The sequence below is a fragment of the Aptenodytes patagonicus genome, chromosome 5 (genome assembly GCF_965638725.1).
Source record: "Aptenodytes patagonicus chromosome 5, bAptPat1.pri.cur, whole genome shotgun sequence".
Classification (NCBI taxonomy): Eukaryota; Metazoa; Chordata; class Aves; order Sphenisciformes; family Spheniscidae; genus Aptenodytes; species Aptenodytes patagonicus.
Genome location: NC_134953.1, coordinates 50,618,022 through 50,644,102, shown reverse-complemented (window position 1 = coordinate 50,644,102; position 26,081 = coordinate 50,618,022). Strand labels below are relative to the sequence as shown.

The following is a 26,081-nucleotide window of genomic DNA, read 5'->3' as shown; positions in this document are numbered from 1 at the left end:
CTCAACCCCGTTATCTCAACCCAAACCACACGCCACAGCCAAGGAATACAGCCTCTGCAGGCAGGAGACCCTGGACTCTCACACCATACTTCATTTTTTCCTTCTAGCAGCTGATTAACTAATAAAGAGTTGCAGTGAGAAGCAGGTTCCCAGCAGCACCACTGACCTACAAACAGGAAATTCCTTTTAGGGGTTTTCTCTGTGTATGTGTTACAATGGCAGCAATCAAGTCTTTAGCCAAGTAACTATGTATTACCATAATAACTACACTCGGCACTTAAGGCTCTGGGAGAGCTCTTTGCTTCCATAATCTGAATAACCTTCACCAAAACCCCCAGAGTTAAAGCAGAAAGGCTTAATGTTGTGCTGGCCTGTGGGGGTTGACCTTCCTGAGGCAGCACAAGGGTCCGGCACCACAGCACTGAGCTCCAGCGCTGCCACGAGCCCCAGGTGAGCAGGGAGGCAGAGACCCCTTCCTGGAGAGGACATGAGGCCTCAGCCCAGAATGGATAAACCCCGGCTGTATTGCACGCAACAAGCAGCAAAGCTGCCAGAGTCCTCCAATCACGGTCCATCAGCCCAGCAGCCTTCCCTGGGGATTTGGGGGATGATTTCAACAGCAGCATCAGAGCAAGAAGCTGCTCTGATCTTCCTGCTTCCCCTTTTGAGCAAGTGTCCCTCCTCTCTCCTGAATGAGCAAGGAGAAAGCACAACAGGGACAAGAGCAAACCCCTCCAGAAGATGTGTGTGTGTATATATACACATATTTATATACACGTGTATATATATATATATATATATGTGTGTGTGTGTGTGTATATATATATATATATAGGAGAGCATCTAGGATGCTGCCCCCAAGCATCTTGGGGACACCCCGAGCCAGGCAGGGTTCCTCCGCTTCACCAGCCCACAGGGGATGTCTCTTCCCCAACCTTGGCTGGTCTCCCTGGGAACTCACATGCTCAGCCATCTCAGCCCCACTTCATCCTTCCTGGGGCACAAGGATGCTCCAAATCCATCCACTGCCACTCCTTCCCTCTGGCTCACTAACCTGCCTCTCCCAGGCCACAGAGGCCACTTGGTTTTCAGGACAATCAAATGCCATCTGCCTCTCTCCACTGAGCCATGCTTACCCCGAGCTGCTAATCATTAGTCCCTGCTCAAGGAGAGAAGGAGAGCTCATGCAGCACAGCTCAGCAGAGCACTAAACCTCAGAGCACTAGGAAGAAACTCAGCATGGGGCCCCTCCAAATAGAGACAGATGGGCTGTGAGTGACTGATTCATCTTCATGGCCTTTTCCTCTCCTGCCACGTGCACTTCTCCTCGCAGTGGCACGGATGCCCTAGTGGACACCCCCCCGAGTCCTCCAGCTCCTCCATCTTACACCAAATGCAGCAGCTGAGTCTGCGCAGCACGGTGGCTGCAGGAGCCAGCTGGCGAGGGTGAGCTATTTTTAGTTGAGTCATTTGTTACTGGGGAAAAGTTTGTTGGATTAAACCCCCCTCCCATAGCCCCCACCACTGGCAGGTTTGCAGCGGCTCTGCTGGGAAGAGCTGCTCCCAGCATCCCTGGTACGTACCCAGCAAGAGCCAGTGCTGCATCCCATGCTTGGGAGCTTTGTACGACACCAGTAATAGAGAGACTTAAGCAAGGTGGGAAAGAAAGAAAAAGACATTTACAGGCAAATGCTCCTTGCGCAGACCTATTCCTATGCTCAGCAAAAGGTGCAGGTGAAAGGATCAGGTCAAGCGTCCCGATACAGGAGAGCCGGGGGAAGGCAGCACCGCACACGCCAGCGTGTTTGGGGCAGAGGGACATGGTGCAACCAAAGAAGGGCCGCTGGGCTCATTTCTCAAGAAGCATTCATTTCTCATCACCCTTTCACATATAATAAACTATTTTTTGGGCCTTCACAGTGCCAAGACACTACAAAGATCCCTAGAATGACTGTAAAGATCAGATGGAGGAAAGAGCACAGCTCCGAATACCCAGGGGCTGCTTCAGACTGGGAGATGCTCCTGCACCAGACAGACAACCTTTTGTCTGGGAAACAGCTTTTGTTCTGCCACGCCAGGGTTTTCAAGGGTGGCGTGATGCTCCAGCGGCAGAGCCCACTCCCCAGGGCTGAGCACCACTTCTGCTTCCCGGGAAAAGCCACGCTGAGCCTGGATGGGGCCAGGCTGCTGCACAGACCCCATCCCAACTAGGAGGCATCTCAAAGGCCAGCGAGCCCATGGCGGGTGCGAGGGCTCTGCCTGTGCCAGCAGCGGGGTAGCACAGCCCCGGATACCAGAGCCCTCCCGAAGAGCACCGCTCCCAGGGGAATCAGCTTTAAGAATATCAAAACATGAAATTATCTCATCTCTCCTTTAAGAGCAACTGTTAAACACCACCACTATTATTTATATAAATGTATGTCAAAGAAATCAGCCCTCCATCTCCGGCACAGAGAGACAGGAGAGCCAGAGACTGCCAGGGCAGCAGGACCCCCAGCCCCAGGGCTGGCTGTAGGCAGTAAGCCCCAGGCCTGAGGATGCTTTCGGGGCACAGCCAGGGGCAGGCACGATGCTGCTGGGGCGGCAGTGAGGCTCTGGCTGGCCTGACACAGGGATTTCAGTGATGGGGTAGCACCAGGCATGGACAGCAAGGTGTCCCGGTGCTTGGGAATGCCCATCCTGACAAACAACTCGATGCCCAAATTTCTTCCAGCACCACCTTTGGGACCGTCTCATCCCTTCACCTCTTCCTGCGCCCCTCAGTGCCAGACAGGCAGATGTTTCTGCATCTCAAGGCAAGGTACCCCTCATCGCACATCCATCATGCCTGCAACCTGCCACCCCCAATACCAGCCCCACACCAGCATCCCAGTTCCAACCCCAGAAGGCAGAGAAAACACGCACAGGCAGACCTAATAGCGTGTGTGCCATCAGCCATGGGCAGAGATGGGGAACGCAGGACGATGCCCGGCACAGCTCAGCGTTTCCCTTCCTCGTACAAGCTCTTCCCCTCAGCAGGGCCAAGGGGAGAGGTATCACTCCAGCAGGCAAGTGCTGGACTTGGACTCGCCTAGCACAGCACCGCTGCTCTGCAAACAGCACAGGACCAAGTCTGGCAATAGAAATAATCGGGCACAGGAAAGAAAGCCGTGATCTGTGCAACAGCAGCATCTAGAAACCAGCAGTGCTTGGAACTATATGCACACGCATATGCACAGCGCGTGCCCTTAGGAGTTTGCCTTCCAAAGAAGGGCAGAGCAAGGACTTCTTAAGATAATTTCCAGCTGTAATCACCGGGCCACCCTCCAGGAATATAACTCTGCTCCTGCACAAGAGTGCAGGCTGTCACCCCTCTGGGGCCACACTGCCCTCCTCCCTCTGGCTCCCACCGCGAGGAGGTTTTCCTCAGAAAGGCACAACGATCCTCCTGGGCTGCCTATCATTCCTGCAATGCAGGGCAGACAGCCAACATAAAGTGCATGTATGGAAACAGCCCTGAGCTCATAGGCCTCAAAACCGTCCCCTCACACAGCCATGGGCACAGGGAGAGCAGCGTCTCCACATCCCAGCCTGCCATTCCCTGGATATTTGGCAAGCCAAGAGCCAGTGCATACAGGTAGTCACAGACAGAGCACCACCATCCCAAGGACAGCCTGAATTTATGCTTTAATTAGCATGCAGCAGCAGAGATGGCTCTGCACGTCACACCTCGGCTGCTCCTGCACCTGGGGATGTGGGAAGCCGAGCCCAGCCCCGTAACTCAGCCTAAACTAGTTCATTTCAAAGAGGACAAGTGACCCCAAATGACATCAGGGTTCAGCATCAGTCCCCATTACTCTCAGCCCAAAAGCAGCTGCAAGAATTGCCAAGGTATAGAGAGGAGCTGCCAGCATGAACCAGGGTGTGTTAGAAGTTGCTGTGCAACACAAAAAGAAATGCTTTAAAAAAAAAAATAAATAGACAGGTCTCTGGGAAACACTGCTGGCAGAAGACAGCCCAGCCCTTGCTCCTCACTCTGGAGCACCTGAAATGAGGCAGCATGCAGGAAGGGGCTGAGAACAGGGCATTGCTTTTGATGTAGCAGATCAGAAACCCAGGTCAGCTTGAAACCACAGATACAAAGAGGATTTGATGCAAATACAGAAGGAAAAATGGGGAACCATGAAGCATTCAGGCCTCCAGAGCACTGCCCCAGGAAAAGTTTGTTCCCCCGTGCCAAGGCAGGCTGAACACACACGGTCCCAAGATGGACCATGAGACCCAGGAGCTGCTCGGTCTGGGCTCCCCAGAGGGTGGTTGTCGGTCTGGATGGCACCCTGTGCATCCCGGGAATCGCCAGCACATGCCTGATTCTGGCTTCGTGCTACGGCTTACAGCTTCTCCAAAAACGTCTGGCTTAGCCAGGAACTGCCTGCTGGGATGGGGCAGGAAGGACACACATGGCTCGGACTACAGCATCCCATGGCCATCTCCCAGGCCAGCCTTCTGGGTTCCCTCCTTGCATTTCACCCCAACCGGGCTCACTGGCAGCCCTTTCAGACTGCCCTCCTTCCCTCCAGCCGGGAAACTTAACAAAAATAACAACAAAATTCTTGTTTAACCTAGCAAAGCCAGGGAGAAAGAGTTCTCATTTCCAACGGTGCCTTCGCTGAGGTGACTCACAAACCACAATGTGTGTCATTACTTAATAGACCCACAAAAGCAATTATACGATCATGCAAACATCAGATTCCCGGCACAAGGAGTCACAGCACCCCGAGAGGTTAAAACAAAGGGATGCTTTAAAGGTGAGCGACGGCAGGCTTTATTCTTCTTTGACTTTTGTTCTCATTATGTACAAAGACTCACTGAAAAGGTCTTATTGTTTGTGCAAAGAAAAAAAAGACACTCTCTTGCACAAATTGCATGGTGAAGAAGGGAAGGGGATAGAGAATAAGTCTGTCCTGCCATGCTGAAGACTAGGAGAAGAAAGTGTGCTATGCATACGCGGCTGCGAGGTCCTCACCAGCCAAGGACAAGCCAGAGCACCTGATGGGGTGGGCATCACACAAGCAGGCCAAATTACTGGGTAAGTAGAGCAAGATTTTCCTGATTCAATCTAAAAGGAGGAAAGGTAGGTTTTCCTTTTGCTCCTTCACCCAGGTCTTCTATAAACCTTCCCTGTTTACCTTACACACTGCAGGGAACTGAGTGGATTTGCATTTTACCTTATCCTGGCTTGAGCTGGGTCAGGATAAATGGACAATAAAAAGGTATTTCTTGCCTGTCAGCATAACAGATGCACAAATGGGGCCTTGAGGGCCCTTTAGCAAGCAACCAGCTTCCCTGCTGGGTCCAAAGGGTAGGAGAACATGTCCCAGGACACCCGGCTGTTCAGGGGCAAAAGCCTGGGCCAGCCCCTGCCCTTCCTTCCCCTCCTCATCCTCACCTGTCCCTTCCACCCTCAGCCTCTCCAAGCTGCCACACACACCCAGAGCTCATTCCCTGAGCCCAGTTTCTCCCCAGTCTCCTACAGTATGGGAGATGGGAGGAAAACAAATAAATATTTATGGGGAGCTAAAAAGAACATTTTGGCAGTCCTGCTTTTTCCACCAGGACTAGTAACCTGGCTTAGCAAGTGCCCAGTCCTCACCTCCTACCCAATGCACACACTCCCAGGAAGTCCCAGGAGCCCTTCTCCTCAGGGGACGCCACCAAATCCCTCAGGAAAGCCTGGGTGCTTCCTTCGGGCTCCTAAAGGCTCCATGTCCATGCTTGTGGACACGTTGGGGAGTCGTGGGCTAAGCCAGCCTGGGCACAAGCCCAGCCGCTTCCCTAAGGTGCGAAGCAAGAGGTCAGCGCTTCTGGAAACCACCTGGGCAAGAGGACAGGCACAGAGCACAGCATTTTTAGGCGCTGCTCTTTCGGATATGTCCAGCTGGACCCCAGCTGCCATCGGTGGCCTCCCCTCCCTCCAACAATGCAGCTTTGCCCCCAAATGCTGGTGCCAATTCCCCTTCCAAACCCCAGCGACAATGATGTTTTATCGCCCACTGTCTGCCTTGCTTCATTAGCACCAGCAATTCCAGCACCTCCCTTTGGGATCAAAGCCACCACCTTATCGTCAGGCTCCCTCTCCTCCTCAAAATTTTCCTTCTTTTGAAGAAAGCTCATGCACTCCGCTTCCCCTTCTTTTACCAGTTTACTACAATTGCTGGCATAGAGCTGTTAATACCACGATTGCCTCCCCTTCTTCTCCTCTTTATTTGTGGCATTATTTCATTGCTGCTCTTTCATCCCTCTGAAGCACGTTACTCGGAATAATTTATACCAAAGCAACCTTCCTGCCAGATAACTGCTTCGTGGGACACTTACGCACAGCACAAACGAGCTCAAAATAAGGATGAGACTAATTCATGGAGGAGAGGAGGGCAGGCACAGCCAGGAATGGCAGCCTAGCTGCAATCGCCAAGCTCTGCACCGACAATAGTCAGAGCCTGGGAAGATCCAGCAGGCAAAGAGCAACGTACATCCTATTTCTTACACTATTCCTTATATTTCTTAAGACATGCACCAGTCCAGCCCAGCATCCTCCACAGTCCTGGCTGAGCAGCCACACCAGGCACGGAGCTAGAAGGAGCTTTGCTCTGACCCAAGCCGACTGCTTCACTTGTCAGCCCCATCTCTTCACTGAAATAATACCCGACAGCTGAATTAGCTCATAACTATCATGAATTTGGCCCTTTTACAACAGTGTTTGTGCTTGGACTTTATCATATTTGCAAACATCGGCAATCATGTTGTGGAGTGCAGAAACGGCTGCTAATTGGTGGCCCCCCCATCCGTCTCTCTCTCTGTCTCCAGGAAGGCAAACGAGGCTCTTCCACGGGTGGCATGCAGCTCTTTTTACACTAGGAAACTGCCATCTGTAATTTTTAGACATCTCGAGGATGGCTGAGGACCAGCAGCGCAAGACTGCCGGCGGTTGTCACTCAGCCTGCAGCCGCCCGGGGGTTTCTCCTCTGGCACAGCTGTCTGGCGCTGCCGTGTAATTTGGCACTGCCCACCACCACCCCCTTGTGCATGTTCATGCTGGACACCAGAGACCATTCACTTTCAGAGCCTCAGCGACTCAGAAACGGGCAACGCTATTTCTGGCAGCGTCACTCCCCCTCTCTCCTCTTGCCCACTTGCTCCTTCCTAAATAGTTTAACGCCATGGATTTTCCCATGTCAGCCATCCACCGTCTGCCGGCAGGCTTCAGAGCACTAGCAAGATGTTTGAGCAAGCTGGGGTGATGCAAGAAATTATCTTCATGGTCCCCAGCCCCCCACCTCCATCCATCCCAGTGGCAGTGACCAAAATTCATCCCTCCCAGGAGGGTACCATGCTGACACATCCACACTTCCCAAGCTGGAGCTGATACACAACTCCCATACAACATTTAGGGTTTAAACCAGGTCATTTTCTGGGTTTAAACCTTGTTTGTGTGTTAGCCACCAACAGAACTGCTTGCAAGGGCTCCAGCCTTCCTCCAGTGCCTGTTGGTCTGCCTGGGGCTGTATTAAAACCCTGTTATGCTACACGCTATTGCAGAATCACCATCCAGGAACACAACATTCATGCTTCCTTGGGTTTTACACCTTTCCCTCTGACTGCAATGGGCTGGACAGCCCCTACAAACAGGCCAGCAATTTGTTACAGTCCCCAGCTGAAAACAGAAGATGCTTAAAGCCTGTGAGCACCCAGACGGGATTCTCAGTCTCAGAGAGCACCCGGTGCAGGCTCCACAGGGGTCAGCACTGCTCAGCTCATCACCCCCTCTGCAAGTGATGCTCAGCTCATAACCTGCACTGGTGTCCAGGAAAATAGGTGAAGGCAACTGGTCTGTCCTGGTCCTTTTTTCTCGCCTAAAGCCTCCGAGTGAAATTTTAGCATCCCAATGGGGAAGAAGGCGGTTTTGTGTCCAGCCCTTCGCTGTCCCCTCTCCCCCTGCCCTTCCCTTTCTTGGACACAATCCCTCATCAAGGAAGCACCAGTTGGACACCAAGACATAAACCTGTCCCATCTCTCCTCCAAAAACACCCTTGAGCCAAAGTACTGAGCACCTTCAAGTCAAAGCTACTACACATGGGCCACCCCCTTTGTCAGCCAAGTACAGACCAGAGCAGACACCCTACATACCAGCCACCTCCCAGGCGCAATCCACACACCCTCAGGACATCTCCCCATCCATCACTGGGCTTGCACACACAGACCATGTCTCGCTCCGTACGAGACAAGCCACTCACTGAGGATACACATCTGCAGCACTCCCAATATTTGCCCTTCCTGCGCCTCCCAAGACACCCTGCATCACCCAGCGCCGACTGCGGGTCCGGCTGCCAGAGCACCCACTCATACCCACACCCCTCCCCAAGCCACTCCTCGCTGCTCACACTTGTGGCTCATTTCCACCACACTTATTTTTATTTTGCACAGAAAACCTGGCCTCAGAAATGCAACAGTGAAGCTTGTTAACACCAGCAAGTGCACAAAAAAATTGTCAAGCCGACCGTGAAGAACTTTCCAAGCAGTCAGCATCCCCATGGTGCGGGGGATGCAAGGCTGACTGCAGATCACACACAGCCACTGAGGGACTTCTAGACACAAGACTCAACGCAGCCTCAGTGCCCAAGTTAACCCTCTGGAGAAACTTCTTAGAGGCAAGAATAGTCCACAGCGGCTTTAGGCTCTTTCCAGCCACCTCGGACCTCCAGCCAAAGCGTTGAATCACCTGTAGCCTGGTGTGGGTCCAAGATCAAGCCCAGGTATTCACCCCGCTGCCGAGAGCTGGGTGTCTCCCGCACCGCCCCATCAAACAGCCAGGAGCCGAGCCAACGCCTCCTTTCGCCTTTGGGCTTTCTCATCCCATTTGAAAATCAAAGTGAACAATTTGGATGGGGACCACAGCACTAAGCGCACAGCTATGGTGCACTGCTTGGTCCAGATGTGACCCAGCACATCTGGAGCCCAGGAAGTAGTGCTATGGGCACAGACCCCACTGCACAGCCTAACCCCCCCGAGCAGGTTTTGACCAAGGATGCTACACACCAAGCAATGCATCCTCTAAAGAGGCTCGGGTGCTCTCCGCAGCCCACAGGAGCTTTAACACAAGGCCAGTACAGAGCATTTCTAAAAATCCCAGTCTGCCATGAGACGTAGAGCACCGTGTACGTACAGCCTGCTTGAAACGGCTAACGAATCGCATTTATTCCAAGCTTGCTACTTCCATATGCCAGAGAAAAAAAAGCCCAAAACCAGAGCAGTGATGATAAATTTCTAAAGCTACTGTAGCAAGGAAAAGAAAAAACCCGGAGTAGAAGAAGCCTCATGCCATCTCCCAGAAACTCCCCGCGCTGTGAATGCCAAATTAAGTCAAAAGGAAGAAGGAAGAAAAAACCCTTCCATAACAGCTTGCTATCGTGTTTCCTTCCAAAAGGACAACACTAACCACGGTCCCTTGCTGCTTTCATATTCAGCATCCACTTCAGCAGCTTGTTATTTAAGTAGTAAAACCCGCACCTTTGCCCTCGGGTCCAAAGCAGGGCACAGGAACACAGGCTGGCCCCACACTGCCCAGGCGAGAGTGCAGCCACCATGCTGTCACCTAAAGGGACTTACCCAGGGCTGGCAGAAGGGACAAGGGCTCATCCTAAACCAAATAGGACCTGGCCTGATTTCACCCATCCTTGTTGCTGTGCTTCACCCCAGGGACCATCGCATCCCCCCAGAGTGATGTGCCAGGATGCACAGGGCTCAGGCCCGCTCCCATGCCAAGCGCCTGGTCACAGCAGTGCAGGGCGGTGGACAAGGGACAGGGGCTTGGCACCAGCCAAGCCTGCATGGAGCTACTGATACTCCTTGGCATCCCCAGGGCCAGCTCCAACCCAGCCATAAGTTTTTCATCCAGGAAAGCCTTGGGCAGCGAGCCCCTCACCCCAGCCAGCCTCGCAGCAGCAGCACAGCCCCAGCATGCTTACAGTGTGCAGGGGGGGAAAGCCCACGGGTGCTCACCTTGGGCTGCACCACCCATGTCTCCTGCAGCTCCTGCCATGGCTCACCCGACCCTCATGGTGTCCTGGGACCCCATGTCAGCCACTGCGCCAGGACCAATTAATCCCCTCTGGACCCAGAGTAATCCTTGTTAAAAATAGGCTCTACCTATGACTCTCCTGGCTCACATGGGCGTCATCACCTTGGCCCCGGCACGCTTCCTGACGTGACTAACACTGGCGGCATGTGACTAACACCCTGTCCCGCACTGGGGAGGGAGACGGCCCCCAGCAGCACAGGCAGGCACGAGTGGGTGGCCAAGCCACAGCATTTTGGCTGGAGTGAGCTCTCCCCCCTCTTCCTCACAGGGTTTCTCCATGCATCTCACCTACCCTGCTGGCGTGCACCATCCCGGGCTGGGAGAGAGTCATGGTGGTGCCACCCAGCTGCAGCATCCAAGCCAGTCCAGCCCCAGTGCAGGGCACAGCACCACAGGGATGCTCTGACCAAAGCTTAGCCTCTAGGTCCTGCTGCGTAGCCGGGGACAGGCTGCCATCCCAATCCACCACTGTGTGCCTGAGGGATCCTGCAAATCTAATGAGGTTTTGGTTATTTCTGAAAATGCTGGGGCCTGGAGTCAGGAAATGGAGGAAGTCTCAGCTCACTCAAGAGGAAGGGCTGGACCAGCCCCACGCACCTGCTACAGAGGTGCAATCCTGGCTCAGCACTAGATGAGCAGCGTTGTCTGACAATCCCTAAAGCAACCCCAGCCACTGAGGCCTCAGGGTGGGGGGGGGGGAACCAAACAAAACACACACCAAGGAAGATGCTGATTTACTGAAGAGTCCAGAAAAAAAAAGCACAATTTGGAAAAGCATGAGTTTGGAGGAAAGGTGGGAAGAAGTGCAGTTGTTTGGCATTAAGAAGAGGAAACAGAGGTAACAACATCCTCAACCACACCAAGCATCGCTGAGAGGCCACCAGAATAAACTGCTCCCCAGCCAGAACAAGACTGGACCAGAAGTCCCTTTCAGCCCTCCCTCCACTCCCTCTTTGGCCCCAAAGCTTCAGAAAGCAGAGATAGACCAGAAAACATGAATACAAGAAGCGCTAATTGTTTTCAGCTCATTTTTTAGAGCACAAATTATGATTTTTACATGTTTCTATATCCCAATGCAATGTTTGCATCTCCTTGGCTGGAGGAAACAGCATGATACGGCAGCCCAGAGCCTGCAGCCTTCAACCCTTGAATCCACAGAACTAGAAACCCCTCCCCAAAAAAAAGGGGGAGAAAAGGGGCTAAAATCCAACAACATCTAATGCAACCAGCACGCAAGGAGACGTTTCAAGCCACCCATACCCCCTAGCCCTTTGGAAACACATTAAATACTCTGAGACAGCTTTTATGTATTGTGCTGGGAACCGCGCACAGCCTGAGGGAAGTTATTTGTCTTCTCCTCCCAGTGATGCACAGCAATAGCCACCGGCAGCCCGGGTGATTTAACGGCAGCAGTGCAGGACGTGCACAAAGGCGCCAGCGTCACGCAGGCAGCACCTATTTCTGTTGATTACATCCACCCAGTCCAGCCTCAGTTAGAGGAGCCCCACACCGAGGCAGGGGTTGGGAAGGTCAGCACTCAAAGATCTCCCTCAATCCTCATTTTACACACACAAATATCACCATACAGCTGAGACCTCCATTTGCACTTCTGAGCCAAGGGTCCTTCCCACCCCAGTACGCCAGTACAGTTTAGACCACCACAGCAAAACAGCCTCACCTGGTCAGATATAAACATTTCTCAACGCAATCCCATAAAGCAGTGTTAATATTGATGTGCTACAAGAGCATGAAATGGGGTGATCGGTTCCTGATGCAGGGTACTCGTGTTTTCCAATAGCAAGAATCCAATATCACCTGGAAGGGAGAACTGTCAAGCCTCAGTACTTACTCTGTAACTCCAAGAGCCACACTTAACTTATTTGCCTTGTCTAGTCTCCTCTAATATAAAACAAACCTGAATTATTAAGGGAACTGATGAATAACAGAGCGAGATGAAAATACCGTAAGTTGCGCTCTCATATCTGCCCAACTTGATTTTTTTTTTAAGCATTTAAATCCTCATTTTGACACAATACTGCTCCTGCTGCAGGGCGCTCCAAACACAGCATAAGCCTTTTATTAATAAAATACATACTTGATCCAATAAAACAGCTTCAGCCTTTCTTCTCATCGCCTCACCCCAGCTCTCCTGCGCTGGCACCGAAGGTAGGATACTGCTCTGAAGATGACAGGGCTAGAGTATCACACACACGTGTGTGCGCACATGCTTTCCTTTCTCCCCCTCTTCCGGGCACAGAGAAACAAGCAGCAGTGCCCCAGAGCCCCCTCCCCTGCCCATGTCTCCCCTGGCAGGAGGAGCACAGTGCTGCTGAGAACTGACCCCCCTCCTCGCTTCAGTGCGGAGATGACGGTGTTCATCAGCCCCGGGAATTGCCCCCATCCTCTGCAACCTGCGTGCCGTTCCCCAGGGCACGGAGCACCCCAGCAAGACCCACACCCCTCGCGGTTACAGGCCTAATGCATACAAAGGTCCACCTTTACAAAAGCAGCTGGTGACACCTTCAAGATGCTCAGATTAGAGCATCACGCTCTCCTCCATCACCTGCACCCCTGGGAGACGCAGCTTTAGGAGATCCACAATGCAGGAGCTCCCCATCTCATTACCCAGTGCCTCTTCTGAAAGCCTGGGCCAAGAAACTCGCCTGTTCTGGTGCGCGGATGCTGTGGCAGGAGCCCTGGTGGGATCAGTGCTTGAGCTGCCCACCTGCCTGCTTTCCAGGAGCTGCTCCTCAGCCCCCGGCAGCAGTTTGTGTTTCATGCCAGGGAAAGCATCCACGCCTTCGGCTCACTTCCTGGGGTGAGCTGCACGGTACAGATTATGGGAGCAGGAGAAGAGAGAGATCGCATATGAGAGCTTTCCAAAATTAAAAACAAAGAGAACAGCCTTTGGGGAAGAGGCCAAGATAATTAAAACATTAATTCAGATTGCAGCTTTTGCTCCGAGCGAGCTCGAGTCACGCAAAAATCCCAACGATGGATAGCGGCGGGTCTGAGCCCGGGTCTGAGCCACAGCCCCATCCCCAGGCACACCAAAGCCGTCTCCATCACCCCAGCAGCCCTCTCCAGGGCAGAGTCTGGAAAGCCGCCTTCCTCTGAAGGGAATCACGGGGAAAACAAGCTCCAGCTCTCAAGGAGCAGAAAGAAAATTAACTACCTGGAATAACAAGTAGGAAACAGGTGACAGCTTCAAGGCTAACAAACCCTCCCAGCAACACTAACAGCTTTCTGCATGAGCAAAACAGATAAAGTGACTAAAACAAAGTCACGACAGTCACAAGTAAGTCAAGTGAGACATGAGGACGACTGAGTAAGTTTTGACAGTTGGCTGGAAACAGGCACTGGAAAAGAAAGCAGGCAGAGCCAGCTGCAGCATCCCTGCTGCCCAGCTCCATGTCCAGCTGTAACCCGGCCATGCGGTGCTGGGAGAAGAGCAACACCTCTCCAAAGGTCCTACACAAGAGCAAGGACCAAGGCTAATACTTGTGCGTTGTCATAACTCATTGGGAGAAGGGTAAAACCCCGCAGCAGAGTGAGAAATTCCCCCTCCCAGACCTTTAACAACACATGCGAGTGCTGCCAGCCCAGGGTGCAGGGCAGGGAGCCGTGCCCAGGGCAGGAGAGACCTGCTGAGCAAAGAAAGTGTCAGCTCCAGAAGTTGCTGGGGGAAAAAAGTGCCAAGAGAAAGGGGGAAAAAAAAGGTCATTTGTAGCTGGTGGAAACTGTCTACTCTACTCTACCACAGCAGACACTTCATTTCAGTTTTGCTTTTTGTATCACATCCACCAGAAGAAAAACACCACCAGATTTGAAAAATGGCTTTCAAACCTAAAGCCTTCAAACCTTCAACCTCCTATTCCAACATGCAACATCAAATATGGGTTTTTTCAAAGCTTTTACCCTCTTCTCACCCCTCTTGCTTGTTCTCGTGAATTTGCCTGGTGCAAACCAGCTTCACTCCACAGAAGCATTTTAACTTCAACCAAACTGCTGTCTCCAAGGCTGGGGAAACCTCTGTGCGTGGCCACCAGACCGCACTGCAATACGCTGGTCCAACACACAGGATGCCCACAGACTCCCCGGGCCACGAAGCTGCACCATGAGGAGCTGTCTTCCTCCTTTCCTTGCTCAGCATCACCCCAACACACAAGAAGGCGTTTGAGGGCATCCCTCATCCCCTGTGACACTGCCCTCCAACCGCAAAGTGCTCCAAGACCCGGCAGTGCTTTTGATGCTGGAGAGGGGCTTGGGGGTGCACTCAGCCCAGCCCCACTCCCCGCGCCAGCTCCCCCGCCAGGAGCTACTGAAGGGATGGCCCTGGAACAGTCCCAGGGATGACAGCTCTGGGACAGGCCGGGTTGGAAGGGGATGCAGCCCCCAGACCTCAGCACCCAGCTGCAATGAGCTGAGAAAGTGAGCAGGAGAGGGTTTAAGAGAAGCCAAGCAGTAGGCTGGGGTCAGGGTATAGGGTGCAAGACCAATGGCTTTCCAGCCTGGGTCAGAAGCAGGTTGGAAGGGGGTAGAAGAGATGCACAGACAGGTATGAAGGTGAACATGGACGAAGCAATGCTCTCCTGTCAGGACCAGCTTCCCACAGCCGCTGGGCCCATAAGCACGGGGTCACTGCACCCATCCAGCCCCAGAGCGCCTGAGGAGAAAGCAGGGCTGACATCCAACCCATTCCTGTTGCCTTTCCATCCCGACACTGAACTTAGAGACAGCTCGGCTGCCACAGGGAACAGAGGGGCTGCACTCCCCATCTCCTCCAACCCCTTCCCACTGCCTCCCTGGCTGTTTGTACCCAAATGTTTGCCCTGGCACAGCCTGAGCTCACACCGCCGGCAGAGCAGGCGGCAGCAGGTAGGGTCCTGAGCTCCTGGAGCAGAAACACAGGAGGTACAGGCAAGGAGAGGGGCCGGCAGGACAGGCAGGGCTGCACAGCAGCTGGCCTCAACAGAGACACTGGGGACCTGGAGTAGCCTCCAGGGAAGCACCAGCTGTCGAAGATGGAGTATCACTGAACACAAAGCAAGGAGGACCAGGAGAAAGGAAAAGGAGAAGGCATATAAAGCATTTATAAATCCCCATGTAGATGGGAAAAGCCACGTGAGCATTGTCTCGCCAGAGGACACTGGTGAAAGCAGCAGCCGCCACGCACCGGCACAGAGCGAGAGATCACCCTGGTCCCCCCGTTCCTCCTCCCAGAAATCTGGCACCCTGGAAAAACCTGCCCAGCCTTTGCATTTTGCAAACCTTGGCTCTAAAAATAACCATCGGTGCAAGTGACACATTTTGAGCAGAGCCAGCGAGCAGCAGCCCACAGAACCAGACTCACTTTGCATCAGTGGAAATATGTTTTGTAAACAGTTTTGGGTGGGTTTTTTTTTTTTTAAGGTTGCTTAGTAAGCTACTGATCAAACAGGCAAAGCCATTGTCTGATGCGGCAGAAATGAAGGGGGGACCCAATGAGAGAGAAAAATCCCACAGAGGATGGGATGGGGACAACTCAAGGGCTGGATCCCGTTTCCCAGCATGGTCCCTCATGCCTCAACTCACACTTTTAAGATGGAGTTTCTCACCCCGTATCACCCCCCAGGAGGGGTCCCAGCTCCAGCCATGCCCATGGAACCAATGCCTCCACGCCCACTGCCTCCAGAGAGCAAAAACCTTGTTTATACAGAAAGCAGAGCAGCAGCGATGGCCAGACAGACTGCCCCACTGCCAGGGGGCTGTGCAGCATCTCCCACCCTCCTCCCCACACCCCTGGGTAAACAGGGTACCATCCTGCCCTGGCTGCTGCAGCCACTCACCAGGGGCTGGGATGATTGGCAGAGTGCAGAGCAGGCAGAAGAGTCACCCAAAGTGTTGCTCAGTTAATCATGGTAATTAGCCACTGTCTTGAGCAACTCCCGTTAGTTACAGCCTGATTTTCTCAGGCACAGTCAGCACACAAGATTTCAATTAAAACTCACCACGCAGCCAACTTGGAAGTAGCCACCCTGGCCCACCACAGGGCTCATCCAGGACATGGAAACATGCAGAAGAGGTGCGCGCCTTTCCTTGAAGGACCCAGCTTAATTAATGTTAAACTGGGTTTTATTTCCCAGCCCTGCTCGGGAAGCCTCAGCAAATGCACACTGGCTTTGCAGAGCAGATGCTGTAGGGCTGGAGGGGAGAGGCTTGCATTTTTCCCACCCACCACGGGGATTGGATCCATGCCCTGAGCACAGACCGGAGCTGGGGTTTCTCTCTGGAGCTGTGCCTGTGTGCTCCCACCACCGCACAAACCCCTGCTCCCAGCAAGACTCGCACCCCCGTGGCGGGCAGGGCGGCACAGGCAGCGTGCCTGCATGCTGCCCTGGTTTTGGGAAGCAGGCTCACTCTGCCTGCAGGAAGAGGCAAGCTCTCCAGGGCTCTTTGCTAGCAGTGCCAGGCTGCACAGAGCCCTTCACCCTCCAGCACCCATCCCCAAAAGTCACCCTCAAGGATGGGTCAACATCAAACGAGCTGCCCAGCGTGAACCAGTTTCCTAAAAGCACTTGTGCTGGTCCCCGTTGGAGGGCACAAAGCAGATGGACCCCTTGCCACACCCAGGGTAACAAGGGGTTAAAGCCCACCTTCTGCACACAGATTGGAAAAACAAGGCAGGGGAAATGCAAATGCTTTGCTGAACCAGAAAGCTTCATAAAAACATTAGCCACAGCTTAATCGGCCCTCTTCGGGAATCTGCTCACAGGGGTAAGGCTCATCATCGCCCAGGCCTGCCTACACCTCCGTGCTTTAAGGCACCTTTCCGGCTGGTTTGGTCCTTATTTATAGACAGCAATCCTCAGAGAATCACAGGAGGAGATGAAGCTCAACCCCTCCCACAGGGAGCTTGACAACTTTGAGCAGCTTTCTGCCGACTGGCTAAGCCAGGGGAGAGGGGAGCAGTGCCAGAGAGAACCAAAATCAGGCTCCGGCATCTCTAGCATCTTGCCCATGCCATCAGACAGGTGCTTTACACCAGGAGCTCAGTGTGTTTTTAACAGGATCCCCCATTCCCTGCTTGTTAAATGAAAGGAAATAAGAGTATTTTGGTACCAAAGAAATAGAAGAACAACAAACCTGAGCTGGGCTGGGAAGCACAGATGCTTGCAGATGGCAAGTGGGGCAGCAGGGCTCTGCGCCTCTGCCAGCAGCGGGTGTTTCTGTGCCCGTGCTGCCTTGTTTAAATAACTGCCCAGGAAACCCAATATTTGATTTAGGTCCGCAAGAGGTGGCCTCTGAGGCAGGGGGCATGTAACCCAGCATGGAAAGCACTAAAGATAACACCTCTCTGTGCTGAAGAGGAGGAAAACATCCCTTCTGAGCCGATAACTAACATAGGAACTTGAACACAGTTGGAGGGTCCCCTTGGCATGGTATTTTTGGGGAGAACCCCCCTGCTTTGCTGGGGGGACATAGCCCCTCATTTTGCAGATGCCACATCTCAATATCACAGGGGAATTGCAGAATAATTCATGCCAGGGGACCTCTGATCCAACCTGCTGCTCAAAGCTAAGTCACAGTGATGCCAGAGATACCGGAAAGGGAGAAACCCCAAAGCCCTCACTGGGCTGCCACCAAGCCTTTGCCCCCCAATCCCCGGCTCCAGCCTGCCCTGCTCATTTCTCAGCGTGACAGAGAGCTCAGCAGCCTCTCCCCAGGCATGAGACCTCACAGCTGTGACTAATGGTATGTTTTGACATCCCTGAAATACTCCAGCACTTCATTTCAGCCACGGGGAGCAGGAAGGAAGGAGGGGACATGCTGGTGGGGAACCGGCACCAGGAGGGAGGAGCAGGAAGAGCTTTTACAAAAGCAACAGGCAGCAATAAAGCAAAGCAGCATGGAAAAGATGCAGGAGATGGCTGAGGGGCAGGCTGGGACCTGGAAGGCACCTGGGAAGCCTGTCTGATCCGCTCCTCACCTGTGCCTTCCCTGAGCTCTGTAGAGGTGCAAAGCACTGGATTTATTTAATATCCCCCTCCAATTGCACTGCTTGAGTGGGGCACAGGGATGCTCCACTAACTCCTATTGAGCCTGTACCTGGTGGTGAGGGATGCGGGATTGCCCTGGTCCCCTGCCCAGGCAGGCAGGAGAAGGCAGTATCCCCACCAGCCTCCTCCAGCCCCCTGCTTTAGGCTCTCTCCAGCAGTGCCAGGAAGGCAATCCCTGGGGAGGTTAATTAACAAGCATCTTCCTGTTAAAACAGTCACCTCCGGCCCCAGGGGGGGAAGTGGAGACACAGCCCCAGCCTCTGGCAGGGGAGCAAAGAGCATCCCAGCCACCAGCCGAGATGCTGGCCGTGACCATCTGCCAGCCAGCAGCACCGGGGAGAGGAGCAGCCGAAGCCATGGGGGGGGATCTGGCTTTTTTCACTGACAGCTCTTGTTCATCACCAGCCACTCACGCTGGGGCCCAGACGGTCCTACTGCATCCCAGTGGGCTAGGGGAGAGGGAAGAACAGGCCGCCTGGATGGGGCTCCAGATCTCCACATGGCGTCCCCAGAGAGATGGAGGTGGAAAATGGAACAGCCTTGGGAAAACTGGCCCAAAATGTGCCCTGCCCTGACGGATGAGCCAAGGGATGGCTGAGCACACCGTGACACTCACCCCAATCTAGCAAGCAGAGCCTCCTTAGCACCAAGGCAGAAAAGCCATCCTCCAGGCTGCATCAGCCCAGTGTCCAGCCATCCATTTCAGCCATGAGCATCCTCGGTGGCATCCATGGATCAACCCAACCACGGAATGCAGAAAGTTAGCAGAAACTCCAGCTGCCAGTACCAGGGTGCCACTCGCAGAAGTTTTTCTTGGGTCACTGTGAGCAAGGAGCCCAGTGGCAGCAGCAGTGGTGATGGGGGAGAGGTGGGGGGATTGTTTTCTCTTTTCAGCTGTCACTAAAGTCATCAGTGTGGCTGTGTGCGAGTGATTCACACCAGTGTATGAAAAGCCTGTGACTCACGCACTGGATGCAGTGGGTGGGTGCATTGACTCAACCACACCGGGGAGGGGGCGCGGGGGGCTGCAGACTCACACGGCCACAGGGACAGTCTTGTTTGCAGGGGGTCAAAGGCACCACCAGCCGGGAGATCCCACACACATGCTCAGCTCATCAGTGCCCTCAGCAGCATGCGTGAACCCGAGGGAGACTCTGTACCTCAGCATCAACCTGTCGCCTGTCCAAAATAGGTGCCAAGGTGCAACGGGGATGGGCCACGCTCTTGCTTGGCCTTTCACTGGGTTTACACTGTCCTGAGTGAAGGCAGAGGAGGAGAAAACCCCCAGGCATTCAAGGGATGCAAATGCATCCCAAACTACAGTGAACAAACTTTCCAGGTCCTCCAGGACCACCAAGGAGTGAGGAAACTCAGCCAGGCAGAAGCGGAGACCATGGGGGAGCTCAGTGCCACGGGACAGCCTGCTGCCACAACCATCTCCTCCATCTCCCAAACCTGTAGATGCGCATCCAGGGGAGCCCAGCCCACCAGCGCTGAGACCTGCCCTGTGGCTCTGCCATGCCTGCCTGTGCTGTGCTGCTGGAGATCCGTGTTGCAGAGAGACCCCCACAAAAGCCAACCGGAGCGAGCCAAGACCTTGATTCCTTGGCACCCCGCTTGCTGCCGTGTGCCAGCAACGCTATGCAAACATTTTGGGGAGAGGGAGCTGAAGGGAACCCCTCCAAAAGACACTCCCATGTGGATGGCGCTAGGCCTCCAATTACTCAGCGGGTGGTAGCTATGCCCCGGTCTTGCCAAAGATGCCAGCAGCAGCAGCCGAGGCTGTGAATGTGTGTCTCATCTCGCTGACAGCACCTTCCGTAACACTGTGCCTCATCTGCCAAACAGCCCTGGCCATGGATCCAGACCAGCCAAGAGTGTCACCACATCCCACAGCATCCTGAGCCCAGACCTCCCCATCTGCAGCACGGACCAAGCCTGGCCTCGTGTCAGCACCAAGAGCAGGATGAGATCACCCACCCGGGGGGATGCGGCCCATGGGGGAAGGCAGGGTGGTCCAGGGTACAAGTAGCACTTGTCTGTTCAGGATCGTGGGGGGGGAGTTATCCCTGGCCCCCCTCCAGCTGCGCAGAGAGCCAGCAGGAGCCACAAGCACCAAAACACACGCTCTGCAATGCAAGAGCAGCCGGGAGAGCTGCAGGAACAAGGCAAACAAACCCTGATTTTGGGGACCACTCGCTCATCACTGCCATCAGCTATACCTGGGCAGGGACCAAACTTAGGAGCGGCACCCGAACCCACAGAAAGTGGGCACTGGGCGCAGGGAGACAACACGAGACACTGGGTGCCCAGGGCAGGCAGGGGAGGCTGTGAGGGCACCCATGCAGCCTGCGCACTGCCAGGGAAGAAGACAGACCCTGCACATTTGGGAGGCCTTGGGTTGGCAGAGGAGGACTGGAGCTGAACCAGCCCACCGCCAGACACCACCACTGCCCCTGCATCCGATCAAGGGCTCTCCAGGGCCCTCAAAGCTCTCAGGCACCTGAGGCAAGGGAAGAGAGGGGGCTTAGACCCCCGAACCGGCTTTGCCCACTCCACCCGGGGCATGAGGCAGGGCAGCCCCCCGGCACAGCCCCCCCACACGCTCTTTCCCGAGGGCAGCGGGACCCCCAGCCCCACCAGCCGAGCCCGGCCCCGGAGCCTCAGCACCGCCGCGCCGCCCGGGGCCCCGACGGCCGCCCCCGGCCCCCCTCCCTCGGCCGGCGAGCCACCTTAAGCAGAGCGCCGAGGCTCCCGCAGCTCCTAGGCTACCTTAATAAAAACTTTGTCAGAGCAGAGCTGCTTTCCCAGGCACGGCCGAGCCCCAGCCGCGGAGAAACCCTCGGGAAGGAGCAAAACGGGGAGTCGAGCTTCAAACTTGGGGTCCCCTCCCAAAGCGCAGCTCCATCCTCCCGTGCGGGGAGAAGAGCCCCCCCCCCGGGGCCACAGCCCACCTCTCTCCGCTGGCTGCCGCCGGCTCCTTCCCCTGTCCTCCTTCCCCGGAGCGACGGCGCAACGTGCGCCCGGAGCTCAGCGCATCCCCGGCGGCCAGGATGAGACAAAAGCCGCCGGAGAAGGGAGGGGAGGAGATGAGGTGTCCACCGAGACCGAATCGCTCAAGGAGAGGAGGAGGATGGAGACAGCCCCAACTGGTGGGGACTGCCGTCTCCCGGCCGTCCCCAACAGGTAGCAGCGAGTGGGGGGGACACGATGTCCCCACGGCGACAGCGTTTGTCTACTTTGGGAAAGCGAGTGGGAGCTCCCCGGGGCCACCATCCCTGCCAGCAGCCAGCGCCGGCTACCGCTTACCTGGAAATAGAGGCATGGCTCCTGCAGGAGAGCTGGGCGAGGTCGGGATATTATTCCAGAGACATTATTTGTAATAGAAAGGGAGAAAAAGAGCCGGGGGAAGGGAGGGAGAAAGGGAGGGAGGGGAGAGGAAGGAGGGACGGAGAGACAAGAGGAGCAGGGAAGGAAGGAATGCGAGACGAAAGGGGGAGGGGGGATAAAACGAAATACAAAAAAAAAGGAGAAAATAGAGACAGTTAAAATCTGTCTCCTGCCCACACAGTGGAAAAGAAATTTCTGACAATCGGAGAAAGGGAACTCGCACATATACCAGAGGGGGCAGACGGGGGATAACAAAGGAGGGAAGGAGACAAGCTCCGCCAAAACAGAGCAGGAACCGTCCGGGCACACCCCCTTGCACACACACCGGGCGTAAGGACAGGGCGCACAACCGAGCCAACTGCCGCGTCTCTGCCCGCCCAGGACAGCTCGGCCACCCCGTGACCAGCCACCCACCCAGCTTCTGGGCTGGAGCAGCACCCAGAAACCTGCACCCCAGCTCCTTCAGCAGGTTTGATTTGACCAGCTCGGTCCCATGCCGGGACTGGTGGCAAAGGACCTCCAACGTTGCCCCACCAGCCAGTGTTGGTGCTCCCCAACCCCTCTTTTGCAGCCCGGGTCTCCCCCTTTCTGCACACACCTTGCTCCTGAGGCATGAGGACCTCCAAATCTCTTCCCATACAAAGCAAGCACGAGTTTCCCAGCCACCACATATCCACGCAAAATATAACCCTGCACTCCCTGCCATTCTCCAATACAAGGCCTCCCCTTAACCAGCAGCCAAAGCAAGGGCAGCTGTGGGAATGAGGGACATGGAGGGATGCATGCCTCCAGACCAGCCAGAGATTTACCCCATGGTATCTGAGGGCTGCCAGTGGGAGGGGGTTGCATTCAAGGCCTCTTCTTAAATTATGTTTGCGGCCCAGTTTGCAGAGGTGCATCCCCACTGCTCCTGCCTGGGCTTCATTTTGCCTTCCCGGACACCCTGGACAGCACCCATAGACAACTAGACCAGAAGGTGCAGGGTGAAGGAGCTAGAGGTGACACAGGCTTTCTGCATTTCGGTCAAGGAGACCCACAGCACTGCCACAGCTGCCCAGTGATGCTGCCAAGAGGCTGCTGGACTAAGGCAGCACACAGCTCTTTATATTCCCCCTAAGCATGTGCAGGGAGAAGTCCTATCATGGCATGGCTCAGCACGAGCCCAGCTGGTTTGCACAGGAGTCCCCTAAAGCTTGTCATTGCTGGCTTCTCTGGGAGACAGCCCACTGCAGCCTTGGCCAGGGGCTTGTTTGGGTGGGCAAGATGCCCCCACCCACCAATGCCCCTCCAGCTCCTCCCACCACACTGCAAAGCATCCCAACAAACCCATGCAGCTCAGCAGCGCCCAGGAGCATCCTGGACTTCAGAAGCTTCCAGGACTGGACACTGGCAGGGTTGCTAACGCTGTCCCGAAGCTGCCCCTGTCCTCATGCTTGCACTCAGCCCCAGCACATGCTACCACATGGCACACAACCCCTGCCCTAGCACGTACCTCACCCCCATGGGGCAGCCACGAGTGGCATCATGGGTGCATATTACCCCAGAGAGCCAGGACACCAGACTGTTTGGGGACAGGTTGTGTTATTTTTGCTTTGCCAAGACATTGTATGGCTCTGCAGTGCCTCGCTGGCACCTCTGGGGCTAGGGAAGCAGCAGAGCCAGGTGCCCAGCCACCCCCTCACAGGGATGTCCGCTTGTGCCACCCAGCCTAGGTGCTGTCTCTTTAAAACCTTCATCCGTAAATCTGAATGAAGCTAAGGGAAGAAAATCCCGGAGACTAGTGCTTCATTTAAATATCTCCTCCAGCACTCCCGCTCATTCACGCACTCCATGAGCGTGCTCCTGCCCCGGCACACTTCCTCTGCCTGCACCTCAGGGAGGAAGCACAGAGAAAACCTGCAAATACCCATCCTCTTTGGGATGCATAGAAATCCCTCAACCCACTGCCAGGACGCTGCACACCAAAATCCCAAATCCAGCCCAAGCACGGCCATCCTGCCACGTGCAGAAGGGAAAAAATGCTGCCAGAGGGCCCACGCACATCAGCAACCCCATTCCTCACCATTTCTCCTATGTTGTTGCTATGAGCTGGCACTGGTAGGGATGCAAATGCACCCTCTAAAAGTGCATCCCTCTGGCCCCCCAGCAAAGTGGTTTTGACACCCCCTTGCACACAGCTCTGCATGCACGGTACCCCCACCCACTAATGCCCCTCCAGCTCCTCCCTTTCCTCCCACCACACTACAAAATCCCCAACCCCAAATCCTGCATGGCCTCCCTGCAACTCAGACAACCCCACCGCGGCAGCCAGCCTGAACACACTGAGACAGCTTTCTTGGTGACAAGCCCAGGGTCTTTTATTTAAATAAATAAATAAATATATATATATATATGCTGTTACTTGGGGACTGGTGATGCCTTGGATTCAGATGTCTCCATGGTTACCTGCTCATGGTGGGAGCGGGGGGTTATTGAACTCTGGGGGTTCACCATTCATCGCCTGTCTCCTTCTCCTCATCCCCACAGTTCCACACAGCCCTTCTGCCTTCCCCAGTAGTGTCGAGGCAAGGCAGCTCCCAGCTCCCCACTAGTGCAGTGGGAGGGGGAGGAGAAGCAAGGCTCTCCCTGAGAACTTGTTACATGCATAATTTTGCCAGCTCCGCGGATGATTAGACACGAATGCAGATCAGCTTCCCCATCCCGAAAGAAAAGACAATCCTGATCGGTGCGGAGACAAAGCTGAGCATCTCCTCCCACCACCTGGCTAGACAGGAATGAAATATGGAGAGACGGCGTCAGGAGCAGCACCGACATCCCAGTGCCGAGCTGCTGTTGTCTCAGGGGAACGAGCAGCAGAGGCAGTGGCGCCCACCCACTGTCGGCTCTCCCCACAAGTTTGCTCGGTCGCAGGAGCCTCCCTCGGCCGTGCAAGCGTGTGAAGGCAAGGCGAACGCCCAGGGTGCAGGCTAGCAGCCTGAGGCACTACTTGGAAAGAGAGCCAAAAATATGCAGAACTGCAAAGCCCAGCTAGACAGAAAGGAGCATCTTTTACATCCAGGAGCATCCAACTTTGCTCAACCCTGAGCTTCGTGGAAGCACCCAAAGACACCTGAGCCCATTGCCCAAACCCAGCACCATTTCATTTGCAGACACTACCTGGACTTGATCTATTTTCACTGCTCGCTTGCTCACCTCTTATTCCAATATAGCAGCACCATGTAGAGTAACCCCGAGGACCTCTAGCTTTTTAATATTGCTTTCCTTCCATGCAGCACAAAAGCCTAACTAGCTTTTCTCCTCCTCCTTCCTGCATGTACAGCCACAAACACTTCAGGTATGGACTAATTGGAGACAGTTCGGAGGGCAATAAAGAGAGCATACAAAGGGCAGCAAAACACAACCTGTTGGGGAAAAAAGCCCAGAAGAACTGGATTTGTCTAGTCTGGAAATCAGAAGGCAGAAGAAACATGATAGCAGTCTTCAATTATGTAAAAGGTTGTTACAAAGGGTGCAGCAATAAATTGCACTGCATCCCCACAGGGAACAGGACAAGAAGTAATGGGCTGTAAATTGTGGATTAGACACTAGGAAAAAAAAACCTTAGTAGCAAAGATTATTTAAGCTTTGGGATAGACAGCTGGGGAGCTGCTGGGATTTGAGAGCAGGTCAGACAAACACCGATGAGGTGGTCTGGATAAAGCAGCTCCCATTTTGAGACAGAGGAAGGGACCCCTTGCAAGGTATGCTCCTGCCCTGGGTTTTTAGCACTCAGTGGCTGGTTCAAGCTAGCTTTGCACCGGTTTCTGCCAAGCATGAGGGGACCAGCAGCTTTTTTTGGAGTGATGCAGACCACCCCATGCCCAGCCCTGCACCATGCCCCCCACCCACATTATTCTGCATCCACCTTCTGCAATGCCCATGGTGTTGCAGGTAGCACAGCATCTCAGCCTGCCCTCCCTGGCACAGGCTCAGGACTGTGCTGGGGCAAGAGAGGGCCCAGCTCTTGTCCCACATCTATCTGTATGTCTGTCCTGTGCTTAGGACCCAACAGCACATCAGGGACCACAGTTGTGCTGGTTTTGGCTGGGATAGAGTTAATTTTCTTCATAGTAGCTAGTATGGGGCTATGTTTTGGATTTGTGCTGGAAACAGTGTTGATAATATGGGGATGTTTTTGTTATTGCTGAGCAGTGCTTACACAGAGTCAAGGCCTTTTCTGCTTCTCACCCCACCCCACCCGTGAGAAGGCTGGGGGTGCACAAGAAGCTGGGAGGGGGCACAGCCAGGACAGCCGACCCCAACTGACCAAAGGGATATTCCATACCATGTGACATCATGCTCAGCATATAAAGCTGGGGGAAGAAGAAGGAAGGGGGGAATGTTCGGAGTGATGGTGTCTGTCTTCCCAAGTAACCATTACACATGATGGAGCCCTGCTTTCCTGGAGATGGCTGAACACCTGCCTGCCCATGGGAAGTAGTGAATTAATTCCTTGTTTTGCTTTGCTTGCATGTGCAGCTTTTGCTTTACCTGTTAAA

The 26,081-nt window shown here is 54.4% G+C and overlaps 1 protein-coding gene across 5 annotated transcripts in view; it reads right to left on the bottom strand.

Moving 5' to 3' along the window:
- The window catches only part of CACNA1E (calcium voltage-gated channel subunit alpha1 E), a 139,144-nt gene extending 117,562 nt beyond the window's left edge, over window positions 1-21,582 (bottom strand). For 4 of the 5 annotated variants that reach the window (XM_076339696.1, XM_076339702.1, XM_076339698.1 and 1 more), the window contains exon 1: window positions 16,105-16,186. The gene's annotated coding sequence lies outside the window, so the exon portion shown is untranslated. Of the gene's footprint in view, window positions 1-16,104; window positions 16,187-21,462 lie in introns of those variants that run through there. The other variant, XM_076339697.1, reaches the window with a different exon arrangement.
- Window positions 21,583-26,081: the final 4,499 nt, after the last annotated feature.